Below are 6,247 nucleotides of genomic sequence, written 5' to 3'. Positions count from 1 at the left end.
ATGGGAGTGACCCAAGTGTCCATCAACTGATGAATGAACAGCTAAAATGCGGTATATACATACAATGAAATGTCTTTTGGCAGCAAAAAGGAACGAAGTCCTGATACATGCAACATGGATGAACCTTGAAGACATCATGTTGAATGAAATAAGCCAGATACAAAAGGACAAATATTGTATGATCACACTGATTTGAAACATTAGAATAAGCAAATCCATATTGTCAGAATCTAGATTAGAGGTTACCAGGGGACAAAGTGGGGATAGGGAATGGAATAAAAAGCTTAAGTTTTACCATTGTTTGCCTTGGGAAAAACTCCCCTGTTTTCCACAGTATAAGGGATGGGTGTGTGTACCCTTTGGGGCATGTTCTCGGTCTTGGGCCACATCCTTGTTAGCATGACCCCGTTACAGGTAGGAACTCATAGAGCTATTCCTTTGGTTAAGGTGTGGCCTAACAGAGCCAGGTTGGGTTTTAATTCAGAGCGTTGGAATCTTTTATAAACAGAATGAAGTTCAGACACAGAAAGAAGCCACAGGAGAAGCAAGAAGCTGGAAGCCGGTGGAACCCAGAAGGAGGAGATGTTGCCATGTGCATTGCCATGTGAAGGAAAAGCCAAGGAACTCCAGTGATTTTTCAGCCAGTCAGAAGATGAGGACCCAGGAGGAAGCAAGCCTTTTACCCTTGGAAACCGTGAATCAATAAATTCCTGTGGTTAAGCCAACCCATTGCAAGGTATTTGTTTTAACAGCTTGGAAACCAATACACACACAGAAAGGATCATCACTCCTTGGCTCCACCAGAGTCTAACACTCTGAGCTTCAGTCGGGTCAGCTTTGATGTTCATTGCTTCCCAGGCTCTAGGAGGTTGGGGTTGAGTGCTGGAAAAGACAGTGAGGGCAGGTCCTCCAATTCAAGTTTCCTTTTCAGTCCTTTCATGCTAAGAACTGTGTATCTACTGGTCTTTATGTTAGCTGACTTATTACCTAAGTACTTTTCCAAAAAACAAATGGCTAGGAGTGGTAGTGGAAGGTTAAATATATATATCTAATTTCCATTCAGAGATGCAAGAAGAAAAAACCTTTATTTTTTTTATTGTGATATCATCTTGCTTAAAAGCCTCCATTTGTGCTAGTGGTATGTATGAGTGTGTGTGTGTGTTAAGGGAGGTTGTGGGGATGGGCATAAACTTCAGTTAAGAAGCACTCATTCTCTCCTATTTAAAATAACCTATTTTGGTCAAATTCAGCATTTCAGTCTTATGAATATTTGAACTTTAGGTCATATATTCATATATTTTCTCCTTTCTTTTACAAAGTCCACACAGAATCAAGGAAGAACATCTGCTCTGCACACTTTTCTGTCTGTGGCTCCTACTGATGCTGGATTGGATATTTTTTTTGGCATCAGTCTCAATGTGCACTGCTGCCACTTCTAATGTGTGTGTGATGTAAGGGCTCTTCTCTTGGCATTACTATGGTATGAAGATTGCTCTTGGGGAACTTGATCACCTCCCCTTGCTGGACAAGACCTATCTTGGCTCATTCTGGCGCTATGTACCCATTTAAGTCCAGCTATGACTCCTATTCAACCCGACGTGGGAAATTGGCCCCATAGCTCTATGTTACATGTGAATGTCTGTTCTAGTTTTCTAGCTGCCAGAATGCAATATACCAGAAACAAAATGGCTTTTAAAAAGGGGAATTTAATAAGTTGCTAGTTTACAGTTCTAAGGCCAAGAGAATATCCCAATTACAAGTCTATAGAAATGTCCAATCAAAGGCATCCAGGGAAAGATACCTTGGTTCAAGAAGGCCGATGAAGTTCAGGGTTTCTCTCTCCAGTGGAAGGGCACATGGCGAACACAGTCAGGGTTCCTGTCTCCTCTGGAAGGGCACATGGCAAACCCGGCATCATCTGCCAGCTTCTTCTCCTGTCTTCCTGCTTCATGAAGCTCCCCAGGAGACGTTTTTCTTCTTCATTTCCAAAGGTCACTGGCTAGTGGACTCTCTGCTTCGTGGTGCTGCAGCATTCTCTGCTCTTTCTGACTCTCTTTCATTTTCCAAAATGTTTCCTCTTTTATAAGACTCCAGAAGTTTATCAAGGTGCACCTAAATGGGTGGAGACATGTTGTCACCTAATTCAGCTTAACAACCACTCTTGTTTACATCACATCTCCAGGGAGATGATCTAATTACAGTTTCAAACATGCAATGCTGAATAGGGATTAGAAGAAATGGCTGCCTTTACAAAATGGGATTAGGATTAAAACATGGCTTTTCTAGGGGACATACGTCCTTTCAAACCAACACAACGTCCTACTCATCCAAACCCATCAGGTAAGTTCACCGACCAGCAAATTCATCTACCACGCAAGGGAAACTTTGGATCATTTTCCTGATTTTCAGAGGGCAAAGGGAGGACGTGGGCACCCCCCAGCTCCATGCATCTGGATCTTTCTGTCCTTGATGCTGTGCTGTCCCCCAAGGTATGAAAATGGAGTCAGAAGCTCAGTTGCCCTGAGATTTGTTCTCAACTTTTTTTGGAGTTTCTATTAGAATCTCTACCACTCACTGGATTGAGACCCTTCTTGGGTACCAGCAGCTTCCTTACCCTGGACTTGTGTCATCTGAATTTCTCTCCTCACTCTCTGAACCTCCTGCCCCTTCCATCTCCCTCCTCAACTGTCTCTTCGTAACCCAAAGCAGACTTTGGATTTTAGAAAATTCTTTAACTCTCTCAATAAAGCCTGACTTTCAAGAGTATTTTCTTGGTGTGGACTCAAAAATTCAAACTTTGAACTTTAAAGAGGAACAATGATCTCTTTATTCTAGACTCTTACAACTCTTTTTCTAAGACAATGAGTCTAATGCCTTAGCTTGAATAATGGAATGATCTTTAAAGGAAGGAAGAAAGTACAATTAATATAAAGGAGAATACAAATGATGTATTTCAAAATATTTTCATTTTTGAAAATATATATATTTTAGGGCACAGAATGAACCCATATTGAGGAAGGATATGTACCATATTATTAAGAATTGGTCTACCCTTTGATACAGTTGATTCCTATAAAATGCTGAGAAGATGGACAAAGTCATGAAAGAACAACATCTGTTTGCAGTGGTCATTATAGTTTTTACATGGGAGTTGGCAAGGCCTGAATTGTATTGTTTTGATTTTGAATCATATATGGAAAGAATGTGTTTGTGTATGTATGTATGTGTGTGTGAGGGTGTAGGTAGAGGAGTGGGGATAGGCAGCTAATTTTCTTTCCACTACTATAAGCATAGATTTGCATTGGGATGCTTTTTGTTTTAAAGCACTTAATTAATTAATTAATTAAAATGGTTTTAATCTGGTAAAGCTGCCAAAATGCAAAATACCAGAAATGGGTTGACTTTCACAATGGGGATTTATTAGCTTATAAATTTACAGTTCTGAAGCCATGAAAAACGTCCAACTTCAGGTATCAAGAGACCAGTAACTTCTCCCCAAAGACTGACCATCAATGATTCTCAGCTCCTCTGTCACAGTGGTGGGGCACATGGGAACATCTGCTGGTCCTTCTCTCCCAGGTTTCAATGCCTTTAGCTTCTGGCTGTAGTGGCTTTCTCTCTGTGTGTCTGTGTGTGTCCTAGTCCTTCAGCTTCTTTGGCTCTCTTAGCTTCTCTGGGTGTTTCTCTCTTTTTTGCATGTCCTTTATCCACTTATTAAGGATTCCAGTAAAAGGATTAAGGCCCACTTTGAATGAGGTATGTCACATTAAAATAACCTAATCAAAAGCTTCCTCTCATGATAGATCTATAACCCACGGGAATGGATTAAAACAACATAATTTTTTTCTGGGGTACATGACAGCTTCAAGCTACCACAGGATGTGAATAAAATTTAGTAATCACTTATTAACAATAATATTCTATATTTGTATAGCACTTGACAAAATATTTTCATTTCATTATCTCCTATAGAACTTCCCAGATCTTTGAATTAGGAATTAGAAGGCCTGTTTCACAGATGAAGAAACAGAATCAAAGAGAGATTAGGTTACTTACTCACATGTGCAGCTAATCAATGCCAGCTAATGAATGTGGGGTTAATCTGTATAAAATTGATGACATTGTTGCTATTTAAATCGTACCATAATACCTCCCCTGATACACAGTAGTTTAAAAATTATAGCCTGGTCTCTTTTCTCTTGACAGCACTTCACCTATTTAGAGGCCCTCGTTATGTGTCTCCCATCTTTTCTGATGGTTGGATCCATCCTAATTTTGATAACAAAGAAAGGAATAAAGGCATCTGGAAGGGAGGGGATATCCAAAGTGGGTTGAAGGGTCACTATAAAGGGAAAAATAGAAGTGTGTAGATCTAGAAAGCCAGGTTCAGAGTCCTGCTTTGAAGACATTTTAACTTTGTTCAGAGTCATCTCTCTTAAATTGCTGGTAGTAAAATTACAGAGGTAGAAGAATTCAATGCAGGAATTCTTTAGCATTCAGCAGTATGATGGTAAATGTTTAATCACCAGGTCTCTAAAGAGCCCTGGTTTGTAGAGTTTACCAGTTTCCATGTTGTAAATACTCCCATCATGGTCAAGTTCAAGCTTCAATGTGATGTCAGTGAACACGGAGTTGAGAAGAAATGCTAACGACTGTCTCTTGTGAGCTGTTACAAACCAGCTTAACAAGCCACTGATAGCATGTCTAAGAAACATTACTCAATTTAGATTGAACATCGCCTTGTTACCTTTACAATGCTTGATAGTTTTAATTTATTGAAATTATTTTCCTGATCTTGCTTCTAAAATTACCTTTGTTTTACTTTGACTCATTGATCTTAGTTCTCCCTGTTCCAGGGATATTTTCCAGATGCCAAACCATTTTGATAACCTTCCTAACAATATTCTTCATTGTTAATGCTCCTTTATGCAACTGATGCTCACAACTAAACACAAAGCTCAGTTCAGCTGAATAAACATCTCCCATTAGATAAAAATTATGTTTAAGGTAAACTAAATCCATGTTAATTTTTAAAAAATTAATTCATTCATTTATTTTTAGCAATCACATGATGTAACTTCTTATTGAGTTTGCAATCAATTATTTTAAGAAAATCCTTGGGTGTATACCCCAAAGAGTTGAAAGCAGGGACACAAACAGATATTTGCACACCAGTGTTCACCAGAGGCACTATTTACCTTTGTCAAAAGATGGAAACAATCTAAGCATCCATTAATGGCTGAATAGATAAGTAAAATACACACACACACACACAATGGAATATTATTCAGCCATAAAAAGGAATGAAGGCCTGATACATGAGACAACATGAATGAACCTTGAAGACATCATGCTGAGTGAAATAAGCCAGACACAAAAGAACAAATATTGTATGATCTCACATATTTGAAACAATTAGAATAAGCAAACCCATAGAGTCAGAATCTAGAATATAGGTTACCAGGGGACAAGGTGAAGATAGAGAAAGGAAATTTCTGGGTTAAAATGTATACATTTCCTGTCTGAAATGATGGAAGCATTTTGGCAATGCATGGCGATGATGGTAGCACAACATCATGAATGCAGTTAACGGCACTGAAATATATATCCGAATGTGATTAAAAGGTGAAATGTCAGATTGAATATATGGAAACAGAATAAAATTTTTTTAAAAGTCCATGCAACTACACTACCCAAACAGTGGACTATAAGTTAAACCATGGACCTTAGTTAATAATACAATTATAAAAAACATGCTATCATCAATCGTAACAAACGTTCCACACCAATGCAAGGTGTTGGAGGTGGGGTGGTATATGGGAATCCTGCATTTTATGCATAATTGTTATGTAAACCTGAAAGTTTTCTATTGAAAGATGGTTGTTTATTCAACCTATAGTTCACCAACCAAATCATTAGTATATTATCACTAAACGATCCATTCACAGACATTTAGTCCAGCCTCCTTATTTCAGAGATGAGGAAACTAGAGCTTATAGAGGTTAATTTACTTAAAGAAGGTTATTCAGTTTGAAGGTGTCAAAGTCATGTCTAGATCTAAATTTTATGGCTCCTAATTCTATACTTATTTTCCTGTGTTCTATTACTTCTTCTTATTCTTAGGATACTGTGAGATAGGAAGAACAAGTTTTATTACCTACATTTTACACATGATGAAATTTAGATTCGGGATACCAACTAAATTGTCTAAGGTTACATGGGCAATAATGGCAAATGATATGAATTT

The sequence above is a fragment of the Tamandua tetradactyla genome, chromosome 1 (assembly GCF_023851605.1).
Source record: "Tamandua tetradactyla isolate mTamTet1 chromosome 1, mTamTet1.pri, whole genome shotgun sequence".
NCBI classification, from domain to species: domain Eukaryota; kingdom Metazoa; phylum Chordata; class Mammalia; order Pilosa; family Myrmecophagidae; genus Tamandua; species Tamandua tetradactyla.
Note: the sequence above shows the minus strand (reverse complement) of the source record.